This window comes from Sinocyclocheilus grahami, unplaced genomic scaffold (genome assembly GCF_001515645.1).
Source record: "Sinocyclocheilus grahami isolate Dianchi unplaced genomic scaffold, SAMN03320097.WGS_v1.1 scaffold208.1, whole genome shotgun sequence".
In the NCBI taxonomy this organism is placed as follows: Eukaryota; Metazoa; Chordata; class Actinopteri; order Cypriniformes; family Cyprinidae; genus Sinocyclocheilus; species Sinocyclocheilus grahami.
The window spans coordinates 421,790-430,049 of NW_015505387.1; the positions used below are offsets into that span (position 1 = coordinate 421,790).

The following is an 8,260-nucleotide window of genomic DNA, read 5'->3' on the forward strand; positions in this document are numbered from 1 at the left end:
ATCGTTCATAATGTCTACAATCCATGTGTTATAATGAGAGAATTCGTGAGCATGCAAATTTCAGCACTGCATTGCTCAACGCTGCAAACACGTGTTATAGCCTAAATAGAAACTCTGCATACGCTTGCACCTGTTAATCGTTTATATTTTATATTAGTTCATGTTACTTTTGTGCAATAGATGAATAACAATTTAGTCCCGTGAATCATTTTATTGTCCCGCATCCCGCACCAGCACTCGCCCATCTTCTCCCGCGCCGCACTCTGTACATTTTTGTCCTTTATTAAACTACACTGTGTATAAAGCAGAATCATTTTTATTAAACACCTTCGGGATGGTTCATTTTCCCTCTCTCACTCTGAATATTAAATCCAGCCGCCCCAGCGAAGCGTTCTCGTATATTTTGTTAGCAGTGGATTTGCACTGACTAGAATAAATGTAGTTGTATTTGTTTCTGAGTTTGAACTCCTAGCATAACGTTCAGTTGCAGATGCATTATATAATGGTTTGCAGTGATGCTTGTAAAATAGGATTTGCTCTTTTTCAGTCAGAATGACCTCACAAAAATGTACTGCAGTGATACACTGGTACAGTAATGTTAACAGATAGTAATACCTTGGTACATGAATAGTGTAATCATAGCCTAGATGAAAAGTACTTTAATGAAAGCCATGGTATTGCCATGGCATGTCGAAAAAAACCATGGTTTTACCATAGTACTTCTTCAAAAAACATGGTAATAGTTTGATATATATGCCATCGAGTTATCATTTCCATGTTCAGCTACCATGATATTTACATAGTATTCTAGGGTGGATTGAAGAATATCATGCTTTTTCCATGGTTCATGTCCAGAAATGGCACTGAAAAGGCCCATGATTTCCATTATTCATCTACGTTATATTTACATAGTACTCCAAGGCAGATAATACTCTAGGAGAATATGGTATTAGCATGGTACATATCCAAAAACATTAATAAAATGGTATTACCTCTTAAAATTTCATTATAATTTTTTTTAAGTATGATATGATGTGGCAGCATTGAAACAGTTGGAATTAGTCAAATTAGTTGTCAAATTAGTGCATGATATCTTGTGACAAACATATGAAGCTGTAATCTGTCCCTGTTGAGTCTCTGAAGGTTAGCTGTAATCTGGAATGGTGTGAGTCCAGGAGAGCAGGACTGCATGATGTTCGCTCCACCTCAGAGGACAACATCTCAGAAGCTCCTTCCTTCCGCCCCATAATTTCACCGGTGGATCGGATGCCAGTTTGACATTTCTGTTTCTGTTTTGTGACATTTGGTTGACTGAGTGGAGATGGCAGGGACAGGTAGTAGCAGGTGAGGCTGAGGGAGAAAAAGACCTGTCATCTCCCCGGTTATCACAGCAGTGTGCAGATTTCCAAATGCCCTCTTTTCAAACAGCAGAGTATGTATTAAATGTAATGGTGTGACATGGCAGTTTGGAGCTGCAGGAGAGCTACTTTCCAGTGCTGCAGGCTCCCCGGCTCTCTTGTTTCCAGTAAGATCTCAAACAGGTGACTTGAAAGACAAATGGACTCTGACATTTAACATGAGAAACATAGGACTGTGTCAGAATTGTTTCCCCCAGGTGGCCAATGGGGAGCTGCATTGAAACAGATTTTTATAAGCACGCTTAGATGTGTTAGACAAGGATTTTTTTTTTTTTTTTACATCAGAATGGTTGTAACTTCATTTTAAGTGACTTTTTTCCCCACCCTCACTATGGCTTTTTGAAATGGCTTTTTTTCCCCCCCATGTGCAAATTATGTCTGTCATTGGATAACTCAGTTACTGTAGTTGTTTACTTGAGTTCATTATGACGGGCCAAGCTGCTAAATACTGAATAGGCCTTCATGGTAAGTGTGGACTGAAGGAGTGAACAATATATAAAATCTTCACAATATATTTGTGATGATTTTGCTGATGATATAACAGGATTTAACATTTTGGAAATTACAATGATTATAATGAGCTTTTAACTGTTATTGTTCCTTGAAGGTCATGCTAGTAAACTAGTTCTGTCATGACAACTCTCAGAGAGTTTAGCATGGTAATATACATAGCATTTTTTATGTGTTTGGTCTTGGTGGAATAGATCTGCTACGCTGCTGCGGTAGACCAAGTACAGCGACTTGCTACTGCCAATACATCCACAGACATGCTGCTGTGAGCATGTAGGAAATACTGCTGCAGCACATATATGAATATACCCCCCAGCAAAGCAGGAGATACAGATATGGGCAATACAAGCCAATATATGCATGTTGCTGAGTGTAAGAATATATACTGCTGCATCAGCGGACAAGGAAAGGTCTACGCACATGGAAAGAATGAAAACAGGACATAATAGAACAAAACACCCCCCAAACAAGCAGATCTATTGCCAAGACATATGTACTGCTGCTGCTCAATATGAATTACTATACTGAATTACTAACTATTTGTGCCTGGGATACCATACTGAACATCTCAATGCAAGATAATTGTCATTGACATAACTTTTATATTCTTATTTGTGTATTAAAGCCATTAGGACGATACAAATAGTGTGCCTGTGACGTTTAAATCTAACGCACATTCAGCACAGCTAATGAAAATATCACCCTTGGAATTAAAGAACATGACATTGAGGTTATGCAGCTTAATATGTTTGTTATACTCCTGTTAAAGTGTATACAAACACGAACGCTTATTTCATTTAAACCTGTTCTCATGTTCATAACTTGTCGGCGTGTCCTCACAGCAATTACATACACTAGACTGCTTGTTGCTGCAGCTCTAAAACGTTTCAGGTTATGCATACAACCATGAGAATAGACGCTGCGTCCCCTAGAGGGTGCTTTGGGGAATGCCTCTGGCATTACCCGTGTCTGAAGCATGGGTCTAAACATGACAATGAACTTGACATTGGCAGGATGCAGCTTATGATGTCACAACTGGTGAGGCCGAGAGTATAAAAGGGCACCTGTGAAATATGTCATCCACTTCTTGTCTGATGGAGACATACGCAGGAATGCCTGATGCATGGCAAAGGGACTCAGTGTCTCGTTCCCTATTCTCAGGGAACCATGGTTACATGCATAACCTGAGACATTCCCTTTCGAAAGGGAACTTGCGCTGCGTCCCCTAGAGGGTACTATGGGGAACGACATACCCACGCCGTCATGCTGAAGGGATGAGTGCCTTATTGGCTGAGCTAAGTCAAAGACTCAAAGGATTCCTCACCCCTACTCAAGCAACACGATCATAGACTGGAGCTTCTCAAGAATGGAGGCCTCAGCAGGAGAGAAAAAGCCTAACTACATTCTTATTCAGGCCAGCATCCAAGGAGGCTCACAGACAGCCTAACACTCAGAGCTAACTGGCCCGCGAAGCTCTGCAGAGTGGAGGCCTAAATATACCACCAATATACCACCCAGAGAGCCTAACAACTTAGCATACTACCCTACCGCCTAGCCGAACTCTAGGAGCGGAAGCCTCAGTATGAACAACTCTCCAAATCAAGAGATGAGCTAACAATGCCCCACACTCAGGATATCTTGTAAGGAGGCTCACAAGGAGCCTACTAATCACATTACTCATTGAACGGAGCTCTGGAGAGCAGAGGCCTAACAATACTCACAGTATCCAAGGAGGCTCACAGAGTTAACTTGGCAAACCTGCTCTGGTTAAGAGTAAACTTGGGTCACAGATAGAACACAGATAGAAAGGTCACGAAGCACCTAGCACGTGGCCTTACCGTAAGCATGGGTTTCAGAAAAGGCACGAAGCAGTCAGCACGTGCTCTTACCATAAACATGAATTTTAGAGAAGGTATTTCAGCATGACGACACTCTAAAACTAGGGGAGGCCCAACTACACCACATGTTCAGGACATCTTGTACGGAGGCTCAAAGAGAGCCTCCAACTCACAGATGCTATCCAAGTGGAGCTATGGCTTGCGGATGACTCAATGAAGATAACTCTCTGCAGTGAGAGGAGGCCTGACGAAGCTCGCTCGCTCAGCATGATGACTCGATAAAATGAGAAAAGACCTAACTACACCCCACGCTCAGGACATCTTGTAAGGAGGCACACAGAGAGCCTACAACTCACAGATGCTGTCCTAGTGGTCTGGCGAGCAGAGGCCTCAATAAAGATAGCTCTCTGTATAGCAAGAGGATGTCTGATGATGCTCACAGTAGCCACGGAGGCTCACAAAGAGCCTAACAACTCAGCAAACAATAACCGAGCTCTAGGAGCGAAAACCTCAGCATAACTACTCTCTAAATCGAGAGGAGACTTAATGACATCCCATGCTTAGGATACCATGCAAGGAGGCTCACAGAGAGCCTATAACTCACAAACACTATCCTAATGGAGCTCTGGGCAACGGAGGCCTCAATAAAGCTAACTCTCTGTAAAGAGAGGTGGCCTGACAACGCTCACAATGGTCAAGGAGGCTCACAAAGAGCCTAGCAACTTAAACACAAACCAAGATCTGGAAAAGAAAGCCTCAGCATGACAACTCAAAATCAAGAGGATACTAATGATATCCCATGCTCAGGATACCATGCAAGTAGGCTCACAGAGAGCCTACTACTCGCAATGCTATCCTAACGGAGCTCTGGGGAGCTGAGGCCTCAGTAAGATAACTCTCTCCGGCAAGAGGAGGCCTAGCAACGCTTGCGGTAGCCAATGAGGCTCACAGAGAGCCTAACAATTTACGCCACTGCGTGATGGAGCTCTGAGGATGGAGGCCTCAGCATAACAATTCTCTAAGATGAGAGGAGGCCTAACTACATCCTATACTCAGAACAGCTTACCAAGGAGGCTTATAGAAAGCCTAACAATTTGATGATGCTATCAGAGCGGAGCTCCTGACTGAACCTTCCAGCAGAAAATAAAAACCTAAATGGCCAGGTCAGAGCCAGCTACTGAGAAACAGAAGAGAGGCATCGACACATTTCCACCAAATATGGAATCCCTTACGATCTCTCTACCTCAGCATGGAGATCAAAGGAAAAACAGAAGGCTCACAGGGACTGGGAGTATGTACAGACCGAAATTGTTTTCCATAAAATCTGTCTCATGCAGCCAAAACAGATCTAACCTGTCATTGGTGCAAGCTATAACTTTAATAATAACTACAGTATTTTTCTGTCTCTAATTCCTCAGAATTAGACACATAAAGAACAATAATGTTATTTGGAGTCAACAAGAGGAGCCAAAAAAGGAAAAGTCCTGTTTGACTTGTCTGCGCTCTGCCTACAAACCCTGAGCTTAATCCCACCTCACCGTAATGGAGGTCGTGGGACCCGACCGTGGGGTGTAGGCACTCAACTCTCATCCCTCAAGAGAGAGTCAAGCCCTGGTCGAACCAATTACTGCAATTGCATCATGGAAAACGTGAAATTCTATCACTAGTCATACGAGAACAGACGTGAATGCATCGCTTTAAATGCTTTATAGAGAGCCGAACGTGCTCGTACAAATGCTAACTACTTTCCCTCAGGAGAGAGCAGAAAGGAAAGCGTTCCTTACCTGTATCTTGTAGTAAGTCTCGTGAATGCATCATACCTATCTCATCCAGCTTGCTCGAAGATAAGACAGCATTCCACCCAAAAGCGCGTCCCACATTCCTCGAGAATAGGGACGGCTTGAGTGGAGCTTTCCTTGAGAAATCCTTTCAGTGCACACATTCTGCTCCCTCAGGAGCTAAACGTGTGTGCTCCTAACTCATGTACAAACAAACAGTCTCCTGAAGACAAGAAAGAGGATGACATTTATCACAGGTGTCCTTTAAAACTCTCAGCCACACCAGTTGTGACACCATAGGCTGCCGCCTGCCAATATCAAGTTCCATTGTCGTGTTTAGACTCATGATTCAGACACCGGTAATGCCGGATGCATTCCCCATAGTGCCCACTAGAGGATGCAGCGCGAGTTCCCTTTCAAAAGAGAAGCAAAGTTGCATAAATGGTTGTAAGCTTAGTATTTTGCTCCTGCATACGAATGCAAGACTGTTAATCATGACACATAGTTTAAAACTTGTTTTATGGTTGATATAGATAAAGAAATTAATAAGGCAGACTACGCAATATGCACAGTGAAGCGGAGTAAAAGAGCGTTCACTTATCTTAGTTGTTGATTTCAGATGCTTGCTGAAGCACGCTGCAACTGCTACAGCAAGCACTAACCAAGTACTTGAATGTTGAGCATCAAGCTCATTGGCTGCTGATGTGAAAAGAAACCAATCATCTGCGCCATGTGAACGATGATGTAATTATATCAGATTGAGTTAGAACCTATCAGCCTGTGCCATCTAAAGTTTCATGAAATAACTTTTTTATTTTTGTGAGTTTTAATAATGTCTTTGAATTGCACATAAAATTAATTTCAGTGAATTAGTTCAAACTGTGTGTTTCAATGAATCAGTTCTTATTTCAGAACTCTGATTTAATGATTCGTCACTCAATTTCTGATGTGGCATTTTTTTACATATTCACAAATCTTTTAGTGAAGGATTAAGTATTGATTTAGTGAAAAAAAGTGGTTTATTGTTTTTCTTTGTTGGTATTAGAGATTTGTTGTGACTTCAGTTTGAGACCTTTGAAATGTTGTGGGTGGTACCGCAGTCATGTTGCCGTGGAACATATTGTACTATTTGATCCGTCTGTGCCAAATAACCTCCTGAAAGGCTTCCTAGTGGCCGCACAATATTTGGCCTCCATATAGCTGTCATGAGTCATGATTTATTGATTCATTTTTGGCATGAGTTATGGGAATTTGTGCCATGGCACTGAAAATGAATAGCATAGGATTATATTCCCTAGATGGCACCTGAATATTAATCAGATACCTTATAATTTACAGTGGGTACGGAAAGTATTCAGACCCCCTTACATTTTTCAGCTCTTTATCACTGTTAATTTGCCATGTTGTGACACTCTTGCTTCTGGATGGCCGCATGAGCTCATGCATTAATTTTATCAATATTTAAAACACATATGACATACATAAAAAAATAAAATAATAAAAAACAAACAGAGTAGAAATGCTAGAAGTAGATGACGGGAAAAAATAACATTACTTGCTTTAATTTTCACACTGACAGCAGGCTGTTTTACGCCGCTGCCGTCAGCGCACACAGGAGCAAGAATGCGTGAAGAGTGCAAACTGTCATTTCTGTCCTGATGAAAAAGAATTTCAAACTCCACTCAGCATATAAATTGTCTGGGCTCTCGTGTGATGATCGTGGAGGTTGTAGAGAGGGAAGTAAGTAGAATTGAGAGCAAAAGGGAAATCTTGCCCATCTGCATGCTTCCTGTAGTCATTTGCCAGCGATTATATCCAAGAATAGCAGCTGCCATTAGTGTCCACAGCATTTCCATCACTCATAATCTTTTTGAAAGCCTGTCACGTTCACGAAACGCATGAATTCCTACTTTATCAACAGCCATACACATTTTATGAAATCTTTAAGTGGTTTTATGAAGATGACAAATGTAATTTCACATGCTATCAGAATCCGTTCTGCTTTGCCGCCGTCATCCGATGACCTTTTGTGCCATGTGTGCTAAAAGACTCAAGAGACAAGATTGTGCACTGTCAGTAAATGGTAGAAGACATCCTGGATGATACACATGCATGGCATGTGTAAATATTTCAGAGCTCTAACATTTTATCAGCGGCTCATTCTAAGATCCCGGAGGTGAACGTGTTCCCGAAATGTTTCCGCATCGGTGCTCCGAAAGCGGGTGACCAGAGCATGTCGCCACCTGACATGGGATGCAGATCGGCCCAGGCCGGTGTACCATGTCAAGACCGGCATAGAGTCGAGGTCAAGCTCACCTCACACTCCTGACCCCTCTCTCTCAAACACAGGGCTCCGGAGATCCACCTGTCCAGATTGATTTCCGTAGTATAAAGGATCTTTTGGGCCTCAACAGACCTTCAGAAGAAACAGAACCCGGCTACATAAGCAGTTTTGAAGACCAATGCTGAACAATGGGAGGTTCTTCATGTGCATTCAGACTTAATCAGAATTTGTTTGTCCTTCTGAAACTGACCTCATTTTTAAGCTTTCATTAAATTCTAACATCAGCCCTAATGATTTAACTGTCTGAGAATGCTTTGCAGGTGTGTGTGTGTGAGAGAGAGAAATAAGACCACGATGTTCTCACACACACACACACACACACACACACACACACACACACACACACACACACACACACACACACACACACAC

General features: G+C 42.2%; 1 long non-coding RNA gene across 1 annotated transcript in view; it reads right to left on the reverse strand.

Annotated features, from left to right (window-relative positions):
* Positions 1-3,456: 3,456 nt before the first annotated feature.
* The window catches only part of LOC107595796 (uncharacterized), a 21,519-nt gene continuing 16,715 nt past the window's right edge, over positions 3,457-8,260 (reverse strand). The window contains exons 2-3 of the long non-coding RNA XR_001610302.1: positions 6,142-6,145; positions 3,457-3,467 (exon numbers count right to left, since the gene is read on the reverse strand). This is a non-coding gene — a long non-coding RNA (uncharacterized lncRNA). The remainder of the gene's footprint in view (positions 3,468-6,141; positions 6,146-8,260) is intronic.